The sequence below is a fragment of the Thalassophryne amazonica genome, chromosome 12 (assembly GCF_902500255.1).
Source record: "Thalassophryne amazonica chromosome 12, fThaAma1.1, whole genome shotgun sequence".
Lineage (NCBI taxonomy): Eukaryota > Metazoa > Chordata > Actinopteri > Batrachoidiformes > Batrachoididae > Thalassophryne > Thalassophryne amazonica.
In genome coordinates this window covers 60411457-60436659 of record NC_047114.1, presented here as the reverse complement: position 1 = coordinate 60436659, position 25203 = coordinate 60411457, and the positions used below count along the sequence as shown (strand labels likewise).

The following is a 25203-nucleotide window of genomic DNA, read 5'->3' as shown; positions in this document are numbered from 1 at the left end:
AAACAGCTGCGCTCCGGCGCCCCTGTCTCATTGACAGTAGCACGGTTGAAGCGGTTTCTCCTCTATTAGGGTGATCGAACACGGTTCTGAGCCCCCTCACAAACCCATCGTATGTCAGAAGGAGCCGTGAATTCTGCTCCCAGAGCGCTGTAGCCCAAGCGCGTGCCTCACCGTGAAGCAGGTTTATGACATAAGCTACTTTACTAGCATCGGTCGTGTACATAACGGGACGCTGTGCGAAGACGAGCGAACACTGCATCAGAAAATCCGCGCACGTCTCCACACAGCCTCCGTACGGCTCTGGAGGGCTTATGTATGCTTCCGGGGAAGGAGGGAGAGGTCATTGAACAACCAGTGGAACGTCAACGTTACGCACAGGATCTACGGGAGGGAGAGCCGCAGCGGCGCCCGGAGGGCGCGCTTCCACCTGCGCGGCGAGAGCCTCCACCCTGCGGTTCAGGAGGACGTTCTGCTCGGTCATGAAATCCAACCAAGTCGTGAAAGCGGTGAGGATCCGTTGCAACTCACCGATTACCCCTCCCGCGGACGCCTGCGCGTCCTGTTCTTCCATTGGCCGTTCAACAGCCGGTTGACGCCCCTCGGGATCCATGACGCTGGCCGAGATATCCTGTTGTGAAAGTGTAGGAACACGGACCCACAACAGGGGGCGCAAATGAACGGACAATGGAGGAGTCGAATAACACTGCTTTTACTGTTGTGAAACAGGCACAACAAATACAACCGGTTACAATATCGAAATGGAGTCCAATTACAACGGTGTCGTGTGGGCAGGCTCGACGATAGGAGACGTCTGTCCAAGTCGAACCGGAACCAACCCGATTTCCTCTGCCACCGAACCCCGGGAATACTGGAGCCGCCAAGTCCCGAATTCCCAGGTGGCCACTGCCTCCGCTCGTCGGATCCGGTACTGCTGGCAAGAAACAGAAACAGTCAGGTGTGGATGCGGCTGCACCCAGTAACACGGAGGGTGGAGAGTCCACCTCCACCTCTCGTCAACAACAATGTAGGAAGGTGAGTACTTATCCGAATGTTGTCTAGTAGTCAGCTGTCCTATAGACAATCAAACAAGAATACAAGTAAAGACACACGTATGTGCAGGCTGAAATGGTTACCTCTTTGGTAAGGCGATATCTCGGCAAATGAGGTGGAGATGCCGTCCTGCTGACATACCTCCGTATTGATTGGGATCAGCTGTCTCCGGTGATGGGTGACAGCTGTCATCCTGGCTGCTCCTGTAAGGCGGCAGCGCCCTCTGGTGCCTGGAGCCCGCACTCCAGGCAGGGCGCCCTCTAGTGGTGGTGGGCCAGCAGTACCTCCTCTTCAGCGGCCCACACAACACTTTGATTAAAAAGTTGATTGGAGAGGGGAAAACTTATACGCAGGTGCGAAAAATTATAGGCTGTTCATCTACAATGATCTCCAATGCTTTAAACCAGAGACGTGTGGAAGAAAACGGAAAACAACCATCAACATGGATATAAGAATAACCAGAATGGCAAAGGCTCACCCATTGATCAGCTCCAGGATGATCAAAGACAGTCTGGAGTTACCTGTAAGTGCTGTGACAGTTAGAAGACGCCTGTGTGAAGCTAATTTATTTGCAAGAATCCCCTGCAAAGTCCCTCTGTTAAATAAAAGACATGTGCAGAAGAGGTTACAATTTGCCAAAGAACCCATCAACTGGCCTAAAGACAAATGGAGGAATATTTTGTGGACTGATGAGAGTAAAATTGTTCTTTTTGGGTCCAAGGGCCGAGACATTTTGTGAGACGACCCCCAAACTCTGAATTCAAGCCACAGTTCACAGTGAAGACACTGAAGCATGGTGGTGCAAGCATCATGATATGGGCATGTTTCTCCTACTATGGTGTTGGGCCTATATATCGCATACCAGGTATCATGGATCAGTGTGGATATGTCAAAATACTTGAAGAGGTCATGTTGCCTTATGCTGAAGAGGACATGCCCTTGAAATGGGTGTTTCAACAAGACAATGACCCCAAGCACACTCGTAAACAAGCAAAATCTTGGGTCCAAACCAACAAAATGAATGCCTCGCAGATGTGAAGAAATCATGAAAAACTGTGGTTATACAACTAAATACTAGTTTAGTGATCTATATATATATATATATATATATATATATATATATATATATATATATATATATATATATATATATATATATATATATATAAACACACACACACACACACACACACACACACACATAGCGGGCACATTGAACATGTCACCATTTTTCTCAGTAAATATATTTCTAAATGTGCTATTGACATGAAATTTTCACCAGATTTCGTAACAACCCAAGTATTCCAAAACAAATACGAGGTCTGTCAATAAAGTATTGGTCCTTTTTATTTTTTTCAAAAACTATATGGATTTCATTCATATGTTTTTACGTCAGACATGCTTGAACCCTCGTGCGCATGCGTGAGTTTTTCCACGCCTGTCGGTGACGTCATTTGCCTGTGAGCACTCCTTGTGGGAGGAGTCGTCCAGCCCCTCGTCGGAATTCCTTTGTCTGAGAAGTTGCTGAGAGACTGGCGCTTTGTTTGATCAAAATTTTTTCTAAACCTGTGACGCACATCGAAGTGGACACGGTTCGAAAAAATAAGCTGGTTTTTGGTGAAAATTTTAATGGCTGATGAGAGATTTTGAGGTGATACTGTCGCTTTAAGGACTTCCCACGGTGCGAGACGTCGCGCATCGCTCTCAGGCGCCGTCGTCAGCCTGTTTCAAGCTGAAAACCTCCACATTTCAGGCTCTATTGATCCAGGACGTCATGAGAGAACAGAGAAGTTTCAGAAGAAGTTGGTTTCAGCATTTTATCCGGATATTCCACTGTTAAAGGAGATTTTTTAATGAAAGACATGCGGACGGATTGCAGCATCAGCTCGCAGCCGCCGCAACGCTCCGCCACAGGAAAAACACCTCCGTTGGAAGCCTTAAGGACAAGTTGGAACATGTCCAGCTGTTAAACAATTTCTCATATACTCACTCCACTGAAAGCCATCAAAAGCCGCCTGGATTTTTACAAATGGTTATCAACACGGAGGTGTTTTTCCTGTGCCGCTGCACCGCGCCGGCTGCGTCCCGACGACCCCATCTTTGCTTGTGAATGACTGAGCCTTTTGGGGATGCTCCTTTTATATCATGACACCCACATGTTTCCAATTAGGTATTCTTTGAGCATTCATCAACTTTCCCAGTCTTTTGTTGCCCCGTCCCAACTTTTTTGAAATGTGTTCCAGGCATCCATTTCAAAATGGATATTGAACATTAAAGTAGACCTGCAATGAAATAAATGTGGTCAGATCTCAGAAAGAAATAGCTGATATGTATTTATAAGACCCTTATGAATGCAGTAAAGTAAATCTGTAAGCCCAAATTTGTAATTCAGCGGAGAAATCTTCATTTAAAAATGACAAATTTGCAGCTAAAATTTGGCCCTCAGCGAAAACTGTTTGTACATCCGGGTCATTGCAGTGACGTCCGGCAGAAGACGGAGCGCTCGCGCCTTCAGTCCGATCCCGCATTGAAATTGATTTTATCTGTTAGTAATGTTACTGTTATACATGTCCTGGTTTCAGCATCCAAAAGTAAGCTGCAATGAATGTGAGATACAGCTCTGCATGCTCAGATCAGTGGCGACATCGACAGCGGGCGACGTTCTTCCCCGACGCCTCACTCTCTACCTCCGCTGCGCTTACCGAGTCGTGCTCGGTAATCGCCGAAGCGGGCCACTCACATCGCCCCCGTGTCTGCTGTGCAGCTGGCACCACGTCTCTGTCTACTGAATGGAGGTGCAGCCAACTTGGCAAAAGTCCAGAGACTACGCTCGCTGTTTTGATGCGGAGCGGCCGGTGACACCTGTAGCTGCAAGGACAGACTTTCCGCAGCGCCGCACGTCTCAGTAATCGGAGGCGCAGAGCTCCGTGGCCGCTGAGAGAGGTTTATATCTTTTTAATGACTTGGATTCTTTGCGGGTCTCGCCTCCGTACGCCGCGATGGTAACACCGGAGGCGAAAGGCAGTAGATTTTCAATGCGACACCACTCAATCAAACGGGTGTATGAAAAAGCCCCCAAAATAATTTTCAAGCACAAATAAAAGAATTGTGTACTCACCAAACGTGCCACAAGACAATATGAAGTTTTAAAAAAAAGTAGATCCTTCCGTATAAGACAAGAAAAAGGTGCAGATACAAACTGACGTAAATCCACAAATTACAGTTGGCGCGCGCAATGCATGCTGGGATAGGGTCTTTTCCCTGACGTCTCGGCAGCGTCCCGGATGTGATGACAGTTTTGCGGAGGGCTAAATTTTAGCTGTAAATTTGTCATTTTTAAATGAAGATTTCTCCATTGAATGACAGATCTGGGCTTGCAGATTTACTTTATTACATTCAGAAGGATCTTATGTGTAAATATAAGTCATTTTTTGGTCCAAAGATCTGTCTGCATTTATTTCAATGCAGGTCTACTTTAAATATCCTGTCTTTGTGGTGTATTCAATTGAATAGGATTTGCAAATCATTGTATTCTGTTTTTATTTACATTTTACACAACGTCCCAACTTAATTGGAATTGGGGTTGTACAAGCAGCTGGAATGGGCTTCCTTAGGAGGGTGGCTGGTGTCTCCCTTAGAAATAGGGTGAGAAGCTCGGCATCCATGGGGAGCTCGGGGTAGAGCCGCTGCTCCTTCATGTTGAAAGGAGCCAGCTGATGTAGTTCAGGCATATGGTAAGGATGTCCCCTGGATGCCTCCCTAGGGAGGTGTTCCAAGCACGTCCATCTGGGAGGAGACCCCGGACAAGATCCAGGACTAGGTGGAGAGATTATATCTCCACATGGGCCTTGGAACGCCTTAGGATCCCCCAGCTGGAGGTGGTCAATGTGGCCCAAGAAAGGGAAGTCTGTGGTCCCCGATCCCGGATAAGCGGTTGAAGTTGACTGATGAGACAACAACATGCACATGGCCCCAACGCACAAGAGCATCATGGTTGTCAGATGAACTAACTGACCAACACCCATAGCAGTAACCACGGATACAAAATAAGAACTTGCACACACACACACACACACACACACACACACACACACACACACACACACACACACACACACACACACACACACACACACACACACAGGTGCACACTCAGACTGGTAAACACACATGCATTACACTAATGCATCAGGCAAAATTTGCATGATGCACAGCGAACATGCACACTTGAAGCACACACACACACACACACACCAATCAGCAGGCTGTCAGAAGGAAGGCGTGACAGCTCTGTAATCAGCAGGTAATGATGGTGCCCCCCGCGAAGAGGAGAGAGGAGGAGAGGTATTGAGCTGTCACAAGAATCTCCAGAGGAGCATACGGGGGCTTGAATCTGAACTGGCTCGCAGAGCTTCAATGATGAGAGCCTGTCTGCACCAGGTGCTTCCTGAATGCCGCACTCAGACGCCTACTATACACACATTCATCATTTCGACTCATCTCACTTTGCTCCCTCCACTCACGCCAGCGCCATCTCAGCACAGTGGGGTCCCTCCCTCTTCATCCCTCTCAGGAAGAGTTAGAGTTACAGTTCATCAGTCTCTTTTTCACTTACATGTGATGAAGATCTCTCTCCACTGAAATAACTGATTGGAATGAGGATGCACGCTGAGATCACTCACAGACCAGTGCAGGCAGGCAAAGACACAACGTGCAATTACGGGCAGGAAATGTGACAAAGAGAGAAGCTGCAGCTGTTACACTCAAACACACACTTTCACAGATCCCAAAAGCAAATAACTGCAGGAACCAACAGTGTATTATCATCTTAACTCTAACTTGTAAAGATGACACTGTGTGGCTTCCAACACATACTCCTATTAAAAAACTATCCTACTTGAGAAAGTAACCACGACGCATTTGAGAGAACCTGATGTGTGGGCCATACACTACACAATAATGTGACACGAATCCGCGTTACACCAGGATTGTGGTGCCTTGGGTTCTATCATGCACGATGAAAACTTTGAGTGTAGTGTTCAGAATTTTACTTGCTGTACATATAAAGTATGAACGATACAGTCTGTTGCAAATCACAATACGACAATAGAGTGAAAAAGTCATTACATCACTTCCCAAGATAGAAACTCATCCCCCAAGTATATGACCAACACATTATTTTACACCGCAGTCTGCAGAGAAAAGCAGAACACATGAAGTAAATGTGTTAGGATCATGTGTGTTGCTGAGTTCAGACCACATCAGAACAGTTCCATGATGCTCTAACAACTTTACAGTACAACTATTCCCAAATGACATCATAATGTGCATTGCATGTTGCTACATAATCGTTATTACAGACGGAGAGACACACACACACACATATATGCACCACTCCCCATAGAGCCCCATGTTAAAATGTTGAACTTCACAACAGAAGTAAACATGTTTACAGTGTGATACAAAAACTGTTTTGGTCTCTATAGCTGGTTGTCCCATTAATACAGCTGTGTGTATTTTATATGTGCATACACATTAGCCCTGTGTTGTCATGGTCTGCCTTTGCCCTGTCTAACTTCATGTGTGTAGTTTGTCTATTTTCCCTCCAAGTGACGTGCTGTAGAGCCGAGGAACACCTGCAGCTTGTCGTCTCGCAGCTGATGCTCATGAGCTCCTAATCAGGAGCCGGCTACTTAAACCTCTGAGCTCTGTCTTTGCCAGAGTCTTGAGTGACCTTGACCAGCGAGAGTCTTCCATGACTCTGTCACCCTGACTGGCCGGATTCTGCTCTTCCATGAGCCTTCCATGAGGAATCTGTGACCTTGACCTTGCCAGATTCAACACGTCGTCATTCCTGCCACTTCCATGCGCTCTGACATCTGAGCTTCCCGCAGCTCATCTCCAGGTAACCTGGCCATCTCTAATTCTCGTATTAGAGCTCGTTGACCTTTTGGTGTTTCCAGACACTTTCCTGTGTGGCTTCTACGCAGCATGCTCCTGGCTCCCACACCACTCTCCGCACGATGTCTCTTTGGAACTCATTCTGCTCTGTGCCTCAGAGCGCATAGCTCTGCCAACATTCAGCTACGTTCCTGCATGTCTGTGAGATCCCGTTCTCATGCTGCTCCTGTTTGTGACTGTGCATAGCTAAGAACAGTTTCCAAGAACTGTATCCAAGAGCTAGTACCAAGAACTGGTTCCAAGAACTATTTCCAAGAACTGTTTTCCAAGAACTACAGTGAGGAAAATAAGTATTTGAACACCCTGCAATTTTGCAAGTTCTCCCACTTAGAAATCATGGAGGGGTCTGAAATTTTCATCTTAGGTGCATGTCCACTGTGATTTGAACACCTGTGAAAATCAATGTTAATATTTGGTACAGTACCCTTTGTTTGCAATTACAGAGGTCAAACATTTCCTGTAGTTTTTCGCCAGGTTTGCACACACTGCAGTAGGAATTTTGGTCCACTCCTCCATGCAGATCTTCTCCAGATCTTTCAGGTTTGGAGTTTCAGCTCCCTCCAAAGATTTTCTATTGAGTTCATGAAATGCTTCTTTTGGAGCCCCTCTTTAGTTGCCCTGGCTGTGTGTTTGGGGTCATTGTTATGCTGGAAGACCCAGCTATGACCCATCTTCAATGCTCTTACTGAAGGAAGGAGGTTGTTTGCCAAAAGCTCGCAATACATGACCCCATCCATCCTCCCTTCAATATGGTGCAGTCGTCCTATCCCCTTTGCAGAAGAGCACCCCCAGAGTATGATTTTTCCACCCCCATGCTTCACGGTTGGGATAGTTTTCTTGGGGTTGTTTTCATCCTCTAAACATGGTAAGTGGAGTTGATTCCAAAAAGCTGTATTCTGGTCTCATCTGACCACATGACCTTCTCCCATGCCTCCTCTGGATCATCCAGATGGTCACTGGTGAACTTCAAACGGGCCTGGACATGTGCTGGCTTGAGCAGGGGGACCTTGCTGCACTGCAGGATTTTAAACCATGACAGCATTATGTGTTACTAATGTAATCTTTGTGACTGTGGTCCCAGCTCTCTTCAGGTCATTGACCAGGTCCTCCTGTGTAGTTCTGAGCTTTCTCAGAATCATCCTTACCCCACAAAGTGAGATCTTCCATGGAATCCCAGACCGAGGGAGATTGACAGTCATCTTGTGTTTCTTCCACTTTCTAATATATAATCATAACAGTTGTTGTTTTCTACCAAGCTGCTTGCCTGTTGTCCTGTAGTCCATCCCAGCCTTGTGCAGGTCTACAGTTTTGTCCCTGGTGTCCTTAGACAGCTCTTTGGTCTTGGTTATGGTGGACATTTTGGAGTGTGATTGATTGAGTGTGTGAACAGGTGTCTTTTATACAGGTAACAAGTTCAAACAGGTGCAGTTAATACAGGTAAAGAGTGCAGAATAAGAGGGCTTCTTAAAGAAAAATTAACAGGTCTGTGTGAGCCAGAATTCTTGCTGGTTGGTAGGGGTTCAAATACTTATTTGTAGCAGTAACATACAAATAAATTATTTTAAAAATCATACATTGTGATTTCCAGATTTTTTTTTCTTTAGATTATGTCTCTCACAGTGGACATACACCTAAGATGAAAATTCCAGACCCATCCATGATTTCTAAGTGGAAGAACTTGCAAAACCGCAGGGTGTTCAAATACTTATTTTCCTCAATGTATATGAACTCTGTTGCTGAACTACTAAGAACTTTCCAAGTCATTTCTGAAGCCAAGTCCTGCTTAATTGGAGCTGCCTCATAAGACACGCAGCATCTGACCTCTGAGACCAATTCCTGAACTGTGAACGTTCCTCCCTAAAGCCTACAGTGAACTGTTTGTGGTTAAAGGCTTCCAGTGTTACGAGTGCAATCACTCACCTCTGTTCTCCTCCGTCCTCCCAGTTCCTCGTCCTCGGCTCTCTGCATCCCACCTGGTTCCGATTCCAGCTCCATATACTGCAGGACTCCAGCTCGTTCTCAGACTCCCAAGTCTGGCCCTGTGTGCTGTGTGGCTCCCAAACTTCACCACTATATGTGGGTCCGGTCTCGGCTCAGCAGGATTCCGCCAGCTCAGAACTTCAGTTATTTAGTGTTGTAAATAAAGCTCTTTTCGTTCACAGAGTTTGAGCCCATCATCTTTTAACGGTCTGGTCCCATCCGGATCTACAACCATAACATATATGAAACTTAATGTTTTCTTCAAACTTTTTTCAAATGCTGCTTTAACAGAGCAATGAATTTTCAACGCAGCATTTCTAAGAATCCCAATTTTACTGTGATTGCTTACATTTTTTACTTTGCACACAGAAACAAAACTGTTTCACAAACACAAAAACTACCAGGGTCTATCTCGGCTTTCAGTGCTTACCCGTTGAGTGAGTATAAGAGAAATTGTGGAGAGCTGGGCATGTCCCAACTTGTCCTCTGGCACTCTGAAAAGGAGGTGTTCCTTTGTCTCGCTTCATCAGCGAATCGGTCGTGACGCGCAAAGCCTCTGCGCGGCTTTCCATGACAAAATCTCGTTAAAAGTGAAATCTGCCGGAAAATGGCTGATGTCCAGCTCTTGTGATAACCAGAGAAATTGCACACGACGGTCCCAGCTCCACACAGCCATCCGTTTAGAAGTGATGTGGTGGTTTCTGCCTCTCGATGGCGGCTCGGAGCGCGTCGCGCTGTGCGCCATTGTGGGCTGTCCTTAAAGCTGTAGTAACACTCATTCTCTGTGAAGCCCGTAAAATTTTCACCGAAAGCCAGATACATTTTTCGAATGGTTTCCATCTGCCTGTCTCTAACAGTTTCTGAAAAAATTCTGATGGAAAAAAAGCCCAAATCATTCCGCCATTTCCTCGCAATGAAACAACGACGAGAGCGGTGGAGCAGTGCTCACTCAAAGCCTGCCCACAGGCGAATGACGCAACTGACAGGCGTGGAAAAACTCACGCATGCGCACGAAGGTTCAAGCTTGGCTGACGTAAAAACATATGAATCAAATCCATATAGTTTTTGAAAAAAATAGAAAGGTTCGTTACTTTTCTAACAGACCTCGTATTGTGCAATGATGGACTTTAACTTTGTAATACCCAAAGTTAAATCAAGTTAAAACTGAGGGTTATCTTCTAAGTCGGGGGTGCCCAAGTTCGGTCCTCGAGATCTACTGTACCTTCCTGACACTCTTAGTGGTCCCCCTGCTACAACACACCTGAATCAAATGAAAGACCTGTTAACAGGTTTTTAATGAGCCTTTCAAGAATTCAGTTTAGACATAAGTACAAGAATTGTTGAAGCTCACAAGGCTGAAGAAGAAGTTATTAAAGTACTTCCAAGTGTTCAGAACTGGAGTGAGATGTTTCACCAAGAAATTCAGAGAGAGTCACACAGTACAGAACAAGCCTGGCAGAGGTAAGAAGCAAAATATTTCAAAGACTCTGGAAAGAAAACTATAGTGAGAGATGTGCCTAAAGACCCCAGAACACCTGCCAAGACACTAGTGAATGATATTGGGATTTGGGACAATTAGTAGGGCCATGGACAGGAACAGACTGCGGCATTGCAGACCAAGAAAAACTCCACTTCTGCAGAAGAGACACCTTAAAGCCAGACTGAACTATGCTAAGACAACCTGGAGAATGTTTATGTATATTGGAAGCATGTCCTTTGGTCAGATGAGATGAAACTAGATCTCTTTGTCAATACACTGCAAAAACTTTGCTTTAAAAAACAAGACAAAAATTTATAATTTAAGGCAACATATCACTTCAAACCAGCAAAATTTTCTGCCAACAGAACAAGAAAATATGACTTGTAAAGTTTTTTTAAGTAAATATATCTAGTTTTTTTTTGTTGTTGTTTTGTTTTAAAAAACATGACTCTTATAACATCTAGGAATTATATCTATTAATCTTATAACATCAAATATTGAGGAATTACTTTCTCAATTTGAGAAAATGTTCTTAAATTCAGTATTATATTGTATGTAATTTATCTTGAATCTAGTACACCTGGACTTAAAATAAGACAAGACAACAAATAAGGAACAAAATGCTTGAAACAAGTGACATACTCTAGAATAAAAACAGCCTGGTAAGAAGAAAATTCTTGTCAGTCTAAAAATATATAATATATTTTATCTTAGTAAGATTTCTTTTTTTTTTTTTGCAGTGTAGAGATGTTGCCTATGTTTGGAGAAAGGAGAGAATGCCATACAACCCAAAGAACACTGTCCCCAGAGTGAAACACGGCAGTGGAAGTAGTACACTGTGGGGATGCTTCACTGCATCTGGAACTGGGAATCTTCTCAAGATAGAAGGAATGACGATATTGAAAGAAAACCTTAAGCAGTCTGGGTCATCGCTTTGTCTTCCAACACGACAACGACCCAAAACATACGTTGTTCCTGGTGAAGAACTACCTCCAGAAGACCAAAGCAAATGGACAACACAAGCCATGACTTCAATCCCACTGAAAATCTGTGGAGTGAACTGAAGACCAAGGTCCATGTCAGAAGACCATCAGCTCTGCAGGAGCTTGAGAGCTTCACCAAAGAATAATAGGCTGGGATTCCTCAGGGGACATGTCTGAGACTTGTTCAAAACTACAACAAATGACTGCAGGCTGTAATCCAGATAAAAGGACACACAACTGAATGGTAGCATCAGGAGGGCTAATGTTTTTGACCCAGGTAGTTTATGGTTTTGGGAAATAATTTTGTTTCTGTGTGTCAAGTAAAAAAAATTAAGCATCCAAAATAAAACTAGGATGTTTAGAAATGCTGATCAATAGTTGAAGATCAATAGTTTTAGAGTTACATAAGCAGAAATGCAGGTTTTTGGAAAGACAACAGCCTGTTTATGCACAAATGCTTGTCTTTGCGTTCATGTGTGTGTGTGTGTTAGACACTGTAAAATTGATTGTGGCTGGTCAGGAGGCAGGCAGGCAGGCGTGTGGTGGAACCCAGGAGGCAGGGCAGTGCTGAGTGTGCAATACTTCACCTGCACAGGACACACACACACACACACACAATTAAGATTTACTCTTGTCATTCACATCATTGATCTGAGGCTGGAACAGAGACAACAGGGGCAGAGACAGAGACACAAATAGAAAGGCAGGCAGACAGGGAGGTGTTGACATAAAGATTAACCTTGAAGTATCTGTGTAAATGTCAGATGAGTGCATTGAAGTCACCTCAGGCTTTGTGCGACATGTGTGAAACCATTCTTAACTCACTAAAGGCCACATTACACTTTCTGCATCCGAGTCGGGGTGAGCATCTGCATGACATGAATGCCACCAGCTGCTTGGATCAGAGAGCACACACATCTGTGCAACTCCAGGATGTCGATGTAGAAAGTGCTGCTGGGCACCTCAGCATCACCCCAACCAAAACTACAACACAGAAGACTTAGGAGCTATTAGATTACTGCTATCAAGTGTGTGTAATTTCATCTGAGCACCTTTAAGCGACGTTTTAAGGTGATTCACAAATGCATTTGGGGTGTGTCCAACAAAACATTGCTATTTATATGATAACTAGCAGAGATACTCGTCTTCGCCAGGATGAAGAGTACTTACAAACCATTAAGGATTTTTCATCCAAAAAACTCTGCATGAATGAGGTGGTTTTAGGCTATAAATAAACTATAGCACTCACACAGTTCTCAGTTGTTCACTCTTTTCAAAGTACTGTGTAATTGTTCAAACACTGTAAACTTGTCGGTGTTTCCTAGTAGTGATTAGATATTTATTGTAGTTCATGATTATTTTATTTTTCATTTTTCATTCATGTGTCATGTTCTGTATTGTATTGAATAATTAATGCCATGAGTCTACACACTCTGATACAGCAGGTGACAGTATGCAAAAACACAATGAAAAACACAAAGAAAAAGAACATTTATTAGTATTTATTTATAAGAGATACGTTTATTTTCAGACTGTGGCGGATGATGTGACCGAGGTGCATACTTTAAAGCAGTCATTCATAATGCATTTAATCATTAACGGTCTTGAAAACAAACACGCCACGCCCCTTTGATCCAAGGTTGCCTGGGGCGTTCAGAAACAAATAGGACTACAAGACTCCAAAACACCCCATCTTGTATTTCACTGAAATGTATTGATATTGCTAATGAGTCATATGTTATGCTATTCATTTTATCATAATGTCAAAGTGTTGTACAAACAGATTCACTAGGGAAAAAAAAAATAAAAAGACATTTTAAAATATCCTGCCTCCACTTCTTATCATGTCAAGCCATATCAAAGTTCTACTTTGATGGTGTCTCTCCTTTTTTCACCTTTACACTTAAACATCAACTGTGGAGATGAAACTGGTGGACTTCTGTGGGGAATCCAAAGACCCATACAGCTTCATCTGGAACAGCAATGGTCTTGACCAGATTTCTTCCAGTGGATCCTGGGTTGTTATGCCAAGGGCTAGTACTGGTGATGAGCACCTGTTGCCAACTAATTGCCCCTTATGGTCTGAATCACAAACTCTGATGGCCACATCCTCCTACTGGCCTTCACATATGGTTTAGTCCACAACGCTGTCATTTCCACTGACGAAAAAGGGTGTTAGGGTGCCTTAAAATCAGTTTTTATATGTTGGATGTGTAAACCTAAGAGTAGTTCATCTAGGGCAGGAAAGACTTTGACTTCACATCGCCGCTGCCTTGTTGCCATATGTATCCATCAGAATGGGTTTGGGAGACAACACAGAAAAAAAAGCCAGAGTGGGACCATCCAGAACAATACCACCATTGTTTCCAGGGCAGTTTGGACCAGAAACTAAGGATAAAGTAACACTGACAGAAGCTCCACATGTTGAACACAGAGGTTTTGTGGAATATGGTGCACTCCAAAAGACCACAACAGGTATACAGCTATAATGACCTTGTTGATGTGACAGAGAGATAGTGGTTTGATCCCTGCATACTCCCATAAAGACATGGGGTGTCATGATCCTGCCCTTGATGGACTTCCTGTCATGAGTTTATCATTAATCTCTGCTTTCTTGTTCTGTACCCCTGTATTTGTATTCTCGCCATGTTCATGTTTTCATTGGTTTTGTTTTCTGTTCATCATTCATTTATTTTGTAGTTTTGTCTTAGTAGCTGTTTTTCAATATTGTTTTCATTTATTGTTACCTTAGTCACTTCAGTCTTAGTTTGGTTCTGTTTATCTCATTTCTTGTGTTATGCTTTAGTCTGGCTTTTTCTGTGAAGTATACTTTTGTCTCTGGTTTTGTTTTCAGTTTATCACTTATTTTTCTGTTCAGTCATTTTTTTTGGCATTATCTGTTATTCTGTAGTCTGGGTTTGTTTTCTATTTAGTCTATAGTTTGTTTTGACATTTTGTTCTTCTTTGTTTTTATACTTTAGCCATGTTCCTTTCTAGTTTTGTAGTCTTTTATTTTCTGGCTGGTCTGTTCACCTTAACATTTATTAGTTTTTGGATAATTTCTTTCCATTAGCATGTTATGTTGTTCAGTTGTTTTGTTCTCTCTCTGTTTTCTTTTGTCTCTGTCTCATTTCACTTGTCTCTGTATTTTGTCCTTTGTTTTTTCTTCATCAGGATTATCTTTTGGTTTTTGCTGTTCAGTATTTTTGCACTTAGTCACACCCACCTGAATTTTCCTGTTTCTTCTGTTTGCCACGCCCCCTTCCTTATTCTTCCGACACACCTGTTCTCACTTTCCTCATTTCCACCCTGGTTATTTAAGCCTTATGTTTTTACTCGAGCCTGGCCAGTTTGTTGATTTCACAGTCCTCGTACCAGCTTTTTTCATAACTCTGCCTTGTCTTGCCGTTTACCGACCCAGCTCTGTTTTGTGACCTCGTTTTGCTACTGCCCATGTACTTTATCTGCCTGTGTATAAGATCGGAGCCTGCCTTTTTGACAACGCGTTTGCTTGCCGACTACCTGTACCTCTGCATCCTTGACTGTCTAACTGTGTACCGAATCCCAGCTTGTTTTCACCGATAAAGCCTTTCAATTTCAACTCCACTGTCTGTGAGTTTTTGCATTTGGGTCCCACAACCTTCTGTGTCACATCACCTCGGGCGCATGTCATGGGGCAAAAAAAAAAAAAGTACTCTGAACAGCAAAATACTCTAAATATGTAAGTCAGTCACTTTATGAAGAAGCTCCCAGAGTTGGTGAATGAATGTGGTTGTACTTTAAGTTGAATTGGATAAAAGCATCTGTCAAATGCTTAAATGTTAAATGTCCAGGAAAACCCACCTTTCCCTTAGAATTTTACATGTTCTTGCTCATTGATGGCATCAAAAAACTAATAAAAAAAAAAAAAAAAAAATTGCCTTCTCTACACAAATGTTTGCCAAATTATTATTATTATTTTTTTTTTATCAATTATCTCGCTTATTAAACAAGTTTTAACAGCAAACACAATGCCCTGGATGGACATCAGATATTTCATTTTATCTCAACAGGTTTCTTCATGATATCCTCCTGAAATTTTCACAATTATACATTGACTGGTTAAGTTGCTGTATAACATTTAACTTGCCTTGGGGGGTGATTAAATACACAAATAAAAGCAAATGCAATTGGCTTCCAGCACTGCTGTCGCTGGTACTCAGGTCTGTAATTATTTATTTGGCAGTCACATTAAACATTATATAGATTGAGTGTAAATGTCTGCGTAATTGTGCAACATAGCTTTTCTGAAATTGTGTTAATACAGAATTGCTTCATCCCACATGGGATAATAATTCAGATGCCTTTATTATGTGTAGGTGCTCGTTACGTACTTCAGGGTTTTATAAATGTCACATGCGTCATCTTTTCATAAACAACAGTGGTTAAATCCTGAGCGAAGAAACAGCACATTCACACAGAAATGTAACAAAAGTCACACAGTCCATCAATAATATGCCACTGCTTTGAGATTATCCAATAAAGTGTGCAGAAAAGAAAAGAGCAGTGTGTAATTTCACATAAGCCTGTGTGGAAGCTTTTAGGGGAGGAACGCCCAACAAGTAGTCTACTGTTGCATTATTTGTTCCCAGGAAGGCTTAACAAAAGACTCTCACTCTACTCTCACTTTGCCTGCCACACAGCATGGTGAACTTCAAAGCACTTAGCTCCCAACAGTTGTGCAGCACAATCACACAACAGGATGCACAATGCGGCGCCGGCGCACACAAAGCCCAGCACAGCCCGACAGCCACCAAGGAAAGTGCCTACACATTAGAATATGCCATAAATAAAGGCAGCAGACTCGGCGTATAAGGATCCAACTAATGAATCAATATTCTAAGTGAACACAATAAAGCCGACACTGCTGACGTATTTCCAAATGAAAGAAAATGATATGTTCCTCTGACAAATACACATTACAGAAGAGACAAAGCCACTGAGTTAATTAGCGAGATTAAACCTCTCCAGGACGTGGCCACACCCTGCAAATATGGGTAATCTGGCAAAGGAGAGGTGAAAGTGTGTGTATGGAGAACAGAAAATAATTGAGGAAGAGAGATGTGTTGGAATGAGGTAATAAAGAAAAGCGCAAGGACACAAGATGCCTGACAGGAGTCAAAAGAGATAAATGGGATATAAATGGATGCAGATGAGATGCAAGGAAGCATGACATCAGAGGCAATGCAATAGAGAGATGGGGGAAAGAAAGAAAGAATAAAGGATGAGTAATGGTGACTTTATTCTAACTTTCCTTCATCCTCCAAAAGTGCGAAAACCTCTCCATCAAAGTGAGATGGGATGTTGCATTTTCACAGGACACAAACAGTGTTAAAGCTTTGACAGCTGCAAAATAATATTTAGATCAAGCAAATTTACAACTTACTCTGACGGAAACACAAATGAGCGTTCTCAGTTTTCCTAAGCTGAGGCAAGTGCGTGTTGAGACAAAGGTATTGCAAATAGCTCCAACTGACAAATTTCTACTGGAAGGTGACATATGATATGACCCACCCAATCATCATATGATAGTAAATAGACTTAGAAGGCTGAAGACATGTGAAGCCGCCCCCCACGAAACAGTGAATTGTATGTTTTGGCTGATTAGGGCTCCACCTGGATGCTTACAACTTCATGATTCCACGTGCCATTGCACTGGGCTTGGTAAAGGAATCATATCATGCATGAGGTAGCTTTTGATGTTGAGGGCAAAGTCCAAAAATTCCTCAACGCTACAGTCACATTAGCTACAAATGACAGAGACAAGCAGCTGCTTTGTTGTTTGATGGGCCTTCCCAGGGCGTGCACACTACGTTCCCGTAAGATGTCTTGTAAATCACTTCAAAGGTGTTATCTGCTTCCAAAAACAACATATTTAGATGTTTATTTATTGCTAACATTGACAAAATATATGAGAAAAATATTATACTTATACAGAAATCAGCTGTGTATTACTTTCTTTGAGCGAGAAGAGGAGACTGTGCATTCGAGGTTGTGGCACCTAAATTGTGGAATGCACTGCCTTCAGACCTACGCTCCATGGACTCTATTGAAGTGAAGCTCAAGACCCATTTGTATAGGCTATGTTTTACCTATTTTTATGTTTCTTCTGTTATTAATTTCTTAAATTTTACTTACATGTCATAGAATCCAATCGATATCGGCATTGTTTGACCTTTACGTTGGACACAGTCAGAACTGTTTCATTTATTAATCCTATTAGTCCAACCAATAATTTGCACCACTTTTTATCAACATTAGAGCAACTTTAACTTTTGTCCAATATACAAACTGAAATTGACCTTTGTCACCATTTTTGCTGTTTTTACCGCATAATTCCATAACAACTTAATATATCAGTCATAGATGGTCCAAACTATACCTTTTTTGGACTTTTTATGTTCAAACAAATAATGTGGTATAGTTTTCAATATGATTAGGCATTTTTAAATTTTGACCCCTGTGCAATTCTGCAATTCAATTGCTCCCTACCTGCCCCCCCTGTTGAAAATTCAAGTGTCCAGTCCATTTTTTTTCCAGAAGAGTAATGTCAAAGAATTATTTGTACCAAATTCACCATTTGAAGGATTGTTTCAGTTATCTGCTGCACTAGTGAGGACAGCGCACAAACAGTGAGGAAATATGACGTGTACAGGAGACCAGTGAATTTGCCAGCAGTCGGAGTATTTAAATATGTAACTAATCCTTTTGCTACCTCCTGGCTCCAACCCACCATGCATGGGGGAGAAGGAAGGAGGACAACGACGACGTCATGCGCAATCCATGCCAGCAGTGCTGGATATTGCTGCATCATGGAGAAGAGGTTCCCAGAGTTGGTGAATGAATGTGGTTGTACTTTAAGATGAACTGTAAATTTTCACATTTGTACAACGGCACACTCGCACACCATTTGTGTTGCTCAGTAATGGCACACACGCAGAGCACCTAGAAAATGCAGGGCCATTCACACAGCCAGCTCGAAAGTGGTTGCCTGCTCTCTACTTTTGTGCTGGCTGCACGAATGACCTCACCTTTTCTAAGTGCCTCATGAGTGGTATTGGATGTTCGTGGGTGGCATCCAGACTCAGGATGAGAGTGGGTCGATTGAACACTTGCACGGCATTCACCGTCATTTGGGTGCTGGTGTGAAGGCTGCCTCGATTGTGCCATTCGATCTGCGCCAGGGTTCAATGTGGCCAATGATTTTTGAAAAGCCGCTCGGTTGAGGCACGATTTGTCCGAACTGCGTAAGACATGTCGTGTGAATGTTGCGAGCATAATCAGATGCCAGTGCGACCTCATCCATCTTGCCAGCCATTTGAATGGGTTTCCACCGCAAACGACAAGCGAATGTAGAGTGCATGTGCCGTGGCCGAATGGTTGTGGTGACTGCTGTACGAGGTGTTCAAATGCGGCTCCAAAATTTCAAGAGTCCCATTCAAATTCTCCTTCATTCCTCCTCCATGCGCCATTCAGCCTCAATTGTGTTATGTGTGAAGGGGTCCTAACGTACAACAAATGGAATGAATGAATGTTTCAGAAACACTGATTTATCAGTCTACATATAAAAGGATGAAATGAAGTCTGGTATTTATCGCCATGCATGTACAGTCTGGTTCAGATGTAAACTGAACTGTGAATATTGCAGATCTTTCATTTCAGAAGACATTTAAACTGAAAATGTGTGCGCGTTGACTAGCTTCCTAGTAAAGGACAGCGCTGTCCTGGTATGTAGTTTTCTGGGTTACGTCAGCCACAACACACACGTGTGAGGTATAAGAAGTGCCAGCCCATCTATACGCATGATAAGCTTCATCTATATCTCTTATACAGTAGTGTTCAGAATAATAGTAGTGCTATGTGACTAAAAAGATTAATCCAGGTTTTGAGTATATTTCTCATTGTTACATGGGAAACAAGGTACCAGTAGATTCAGTAGATTCTCACAAATCCAACAAGACCAAGCATTCATGATATGCACACTACTATTAATGTTCACAATAATAGTAGTGTGGCATTCAGTCAGTGAGTTCGTCAATTTTGTGGAACAAACAGGCGTGAATCAGGTGTCCCCTATTTAAGGATGAAGCCAGCACCTGTTGAACATGCTTTTCTCTTTGAAAGCTTGAGGAAAATGGGACGTTCAAGACATTGTTCAGAAGAACAGTGTAGTTTGATTAAAAAGTTGATTGGAAAGGGGAAAACTTATACAGAGGTGCAAAAAAATTATAGGCTGTTCATCTACAATGATCTCCAATGTTTTAAAACAGACAAAAAAAAAAAAACAGAGACGCATGGAAGAAAACGGAAAACAACCATCAAAATGGATAGAAGAAGAACCAGAATGGCAAAAGCTCACCCACTGATCAGCTCCAGGATGATCAAAGACAGTCTGGAGTTACCTTTTAAGTGCTGTGACAGAAGACGCCTGTGTGAAGCTAATTTATTTGCAAGACTCTCCCGCAAAGTCCCTCTGTTAAATAAAAGACATGTGCAGAAGAGGTTACAATTTGCCAAAGAACATATCAACTGGCCTAAAGAGAAATGGAGAAATATTTTGTGGACTGATAAGAGTAAAATTGTTCTTTTTGGGTCCAAGGGCCGCAGACAGTTTGTGAGATGACCCCCAAACTCTGAATTCAAGCCACAGTTCACAGTGAAGACAGTGAAGCATGGTGGTGCAAGCATCATGATATGGGCATGTTTCTCCTACTATGGTGTTGGGCCTATATATCGCATACCAGGTATCATGGATCGGTTTGGATATGTCAAAATACTTGGAGAGGTCATATTGCCTTATGCTGAAGAGGACATGCCCTTGAAATGGATGTTTCAACAAGACAATGACCCCAAGCACACTCATAAACAAGCAAAATCTTGGTTCCAAACCAACAAAATTAATGCCTCGCAGATGTGGAGAAATCATGAAAAACTGTGGTTATACAACTAAATACTAGTTTAGTGATTCACAGGATTGCTAAAAAAGCAGTTTGAACATAATAGTTTTGAGTGTGTAGCATCAACAGCAGATGCTACTTTTATTGTGAACACCCCCTTTTCTACTTTTTTACTAATAGCCCAATTTCATAGCCTTAAGAGTGTGCATATCATGAATGCTTGGTCTTGTTGGATTTGTGAGAATCTACTGAATCTACTGGTACCTTGTTTCCCATGTAACGATAAGAAATATACTCAAAACCTGGATTAATCTTTTTAGTCACATAGCACTACTATTATTCTGAACACTACTGTACATACAGTGACTTACCTAACCAACCATACGGGAGGCAGGCGAATGGATCAGGTAAGATGGTACTATTACACTAATGCTCGAAGCTCCTTCACTCTCCCCATCACTGGCAAACTCCTTTCACGAAGGAACTGTTGTAATCTTTCCTGTTTCCACAGGCATACTTGTCCGCAATTCGTCACCACGATCCTGGGAATGTGCAATGTTTATATGAGTTGACCTTTGAACTTACCCAGCAGCCCCTGCACTTAAATTTGAAACTGGTTCGACAACCACAGACACAAGGACGATGCCGTTTATCACGATACAGGCTGTCGACAAAGCCAAGAAGCTGAAGTCATGGCATGGGGTGAGTATTCCCCCTATGGCAACCATGAGTGATATTTACAGCCAGTATGCATGTGGTACGTTGGACAGTGGAGGCAGCTTGGATGCTAAGTACAGTGGTTGCAAGGTGAGTTCTTCCTTGTTTGCTTCTTCATCAATGACGACTCATTAGTGCCAAAAAGGACTCGTGCTCAGTAGTTCCAGCTGCTGGCTCCAGCCTGTGAGGTTTTCTTTTTGTAGTGTACTTCTAACGTTATGTACATATTTTTGTGGATTTTAATCAAATACTATTGCAGAGCTGTGAGGCGGGTTTTGTCATAGTTCTAAATGAAACTTGCCCTAAAGGGGAAGTTTCATTTCCCAGCCTCAAAGTTTTACTGTATTGTTTGTTCTCTTTTTCCAAGAAGAAAAATATCTGTCCTCCCTCATCACATTTTTCTGATGTCAAGGATGATAAACTAATGTTTGTTTGTTTTGTTTTTATGGTGCCTCACATTGTAGCTGGAAGTGAGGAAATCAGTTTGTATATGATAACCCAGCTCAAATTATTTCTGTGGATCTGACACACTCTGTCTCATTTTGTGGTTGTTCTTCTAGCAGATCGTCCCCCCCAACCACCGCCACCTCCGCCTCCCCCTCAGACATCATATGTGACAGAAAGTATTGTCAGCTTTATGCACTTGGCCCTAGTTTGAGCTGAAGTGTTATTCTTCTCATTAATGACACAATGATGTGTCAAATGTGTTTTTTTGTGTCACAATGGCACTTGACAAACTAGTTCACACTTCAAAGGCAAAACTGATAGAGGCATCTCTCCGCCTCGCCTGGTTGTCTTATGCACCTTACAGTGTGCAGCACCACACCCGCCATTCTTCATGTCTGATAGCGTTGAAAAGAAATATGCTGCTACTTTCTACCTCCAAAATCAAGAGCAGTATGTGGAAGACTGGAGAAAAGTGAGAATGAGCAGAAGGACAAAGGAAAGTGAATTCAAGGCTGCAAACCAAATTGATGAAGAGTAGGTTTTGGTGAGTAAGAGGAAAACAAGAGACAATTAAAAAAAAAAAACTTTTAAAAGGCAGTTTGACACATAGCTTTGTTGGCAATGTTGGTTTTTGGCCGTGCCGCTTACATGTAGAAAATTCTCCAGATTCTCTGAATCTTCTGATTATATTATGAACTGTAGATGATGGAATCCCTAAATTCCTTGCAATTGAACATTGAGAAACATTGTTCTTAAACTGTTGGACTATTTTTTCAGGCAGTTGTTCACAAAGTGGTGATCCTCACCCCATCTTTGCTTGTGAATGGCTGAGCCTTTTTGGGATGCTCCTTTTATACCCAATCATGACACTCACCTGTTTCCAATTAGGTGTTCTTTTAGCATTCATCAACTTTCCCAGTCTTTTGTTGCCCATCCCAACTTTTTGAAATGTGTTGCAGGCATCCATTTCAAAATGAGCAAATATTTGCACAAAAATAACAAAGTCTATCAGTATGAACTGTTGTGTGGGCCGCCAGAAGAGGAGGTACTGCTGGCCCACCACCAGAGGGCGCCCTGCCTGAAGTGCGGGCTTCAGGCACAAGAGGGCGCTGCCACCACGGACACAGCCGGGAGTGACAGCTGTCACTCATTAATTCCTGACAGCTGTCACTCGTTCTTCATCATCGCACTCCATAAAACCCAGACGTCATCTCCACCTCATCGCCGAGATATCGTACTTCTTTGGAGGTAATAGACTCAGCCGTTCGTGTTTTGCAATATATCTGTATATTGTGAGTGTTTGCAGGAGTACCGGTCCCTCTTTCCATGGAAGCTGTGTGAGTGCAGGACGGCACTCTTTTCCCCTGAGGAATCACTGCGGTACTCCACAGAATATTGAGTGAGAGGTGGAGGTGGCATTCCCACCGTTGTTGTTACGGGGTGTACACACACCCACACTTGACTGTCTTTGCTCTTCGCCAGCAGTACCAGATCTGACAGTCGGGGACGGTGATCACCTGGGAATTCGGGACTTGGCGGCTCCAATATTCACCAGGTTCGGTGGCGTGTGGTTCCGGCTCTTCTCAGGACAGACGTCTTCTATCCTCGAGCCTGCCCACACGTCACCTTTGTGGATTGACTGTAATCATATTCTGAGATTGTCTGTATATTCATTGTGCACCTTCACAACATTAAATTGTTACTTTTTGGCTCATCTATTGACCGTTCATTTGCGCCCCCTGTTGTGGGTCCGTGTCACTACACTTTCACAACATGAACATTAAATATCTTGTCTTTGTGGTGTATTCAATTGAATATAGGTTGAAGAGGATTTTCAAATCACTGTATTCTGTTTTTATTTACATTTTACACAATGTCCCAACTTCGTTGGAATTGGGGTTGTAATAACAATAATGTATTATGTGCAATGTCACTTGAAAATAATACAAAATATGTTTTTAAACTTAAACGCATACTATATCATATTTTATCAACTCTACCTTGATATATTACATTCCCTTTTCTTTTTTGTAATTAGTGTGCAACAATGACATATCCAGTTCTTGTCAAGTGCTTTGTGAAGTTAGAAGTGGAAGAGCTGATGTCTGATATTTTTCCGACATTTTAATTACCTTACCAGTCTCTGGACAAATTCTAATTCAATTCAAATTCAAATCACTTTATTTATCCCCAAGGGGCAATTTTAAAAAGGCACGACAGTACCTTGGAAGACTTTAAAATAAATAAATAAATAACATACACAGTGCACAACCATCAACAATACACAGACCATGCAACCACATTCATCAGCTAAAAAGGTTATAAGTGTTGGATTATAAAGTGCTTTAAAATAAACTGATATTAAAATGTGCTTCAAACATCAGTTTCAAGCCATGAGGGAGTTAAAGTTCAGCGTTTAGGAGCTGGACAGCCCTGGGGTTCAAGGGTGTCTTCCTCCTCTGGGTCCGACAGCCTGGACAAAGAAGTCTGCGTCCTGAAGGGAGCCACTCAAACTCTAAAGAAAGCACATGGGTGGAGTCGTGTAATATTTTGTGCGCAGTTTTTACAGTCAGTTGATCACATAATGAGATGAAAGGCCGAACAGGTTGCCCAATGATTTTAGAGCAAACCTTGGCCACATACAGCAGACGATTTCTGTTTTGCAGGGTGATGGAGTGGAACCAGCAAGTGAAATAGAAAGACAACTTGTTAAGACAACATTAGTCTCATGTCAGCTCTAAACTGAAGTTAATTAAGAACAAGTTGCATGTTAAGTGGGAAATCTCAATGTGTTGGCAAAGTGATTTTCACACTGATGCAAAGTGCTGCATGAAATTCATTGATCAAAAGAAGACCGTCTGAAGTCGATCCTTTACACATATCAATATGTAAGAGTGTCGCAGACATTTTAATGATAGATACGTGAGAAGGAGAGATAGAAGGATAAAAGGAGGTGGGCCACAGAGAAAGGAAGGAGAAAGTGTTTGTTGTTCTGATACAGTAAATCAGGCCTGACGAAATGACCTTTGATAGTCCCAGACAGAAAAGGTCACAGAAACAGTGAAGAAAATGGGACCATCTGTCACTTGCTTAAAAAAATATGAAATGTCTGTGTGGTCAACCAACAAAGAAGACTATTTTCTTTGATACACAAAATATGAACAATAAATGGATCTCTATAAGAATCACAGTTCTTTTCCATATTTGTTTTATCAGAAGTGACAATGATGAAGTTCTCTGTCCTACTGCACATTAGTGTGGGGAGATCATTGTTAAGGGCCCCTTCACACATAGTGCAAATTTGGTCGATCTGTGCAGAAAGTGCGCATGAAGCAGGAATCGTGTGCAAAACATGTAAGTTTGTAGCTGCTTCCAACGCCTCATACACCTGTTGCTATTTGTGCACACCAGTGGCTGAAAGACAGAGTGTGCGCTGTGAGAGCCCATCGAGCCCTCTCGCGGCAGGTGTCGGCCATATTGCAGCTGACATGTACGACTGTGCGTGTGCCCCCCCGCAGGCGAGGCATCGCTCATCTGATCACAGAGTGACATCTTGGTCTGTCCGTTGACAGAACAGGGGGCGTGGCTGGCTGCCCACAGCTGTTGAGACATCTCCGGTTCTGGACATCACAGCTGCAGCACACGTCCT

At 42.7% G+C, this 25203-nt stretch overlaps 2 long non-coding RNA genes across 2 annotated transcripts; one reads left to right on the top strand and one right to left on the bottom strand.

The window, feature by feature from the left end:
- Positions 1-24240, bottom strand: LOC117522258. Its single transcript, XR_004564187.1, has 3 exons — positions 24034-24240; positions 16097-16104; positions 1-11 (listed from the first exon to the last, which is right to left on the bottom strand). It is a non-coding gene; the product is annotated as an uncharacterized LOC117522258 (long non-coding RNA).
- On the top strand, positions 5343-11514 carry LOC117522259. The gene is made up of 4 exons (XR_004564188.1): positions 5343-5353; positions 5953-5955; positions 10385-10391; positions 11392-11514. It is a non-coding gene; the product is annotated as an uncharacterized LOC117522259 (long non-coding RNA).
- Positions 24241-25203: the final 963 nt, after the last annotated feature.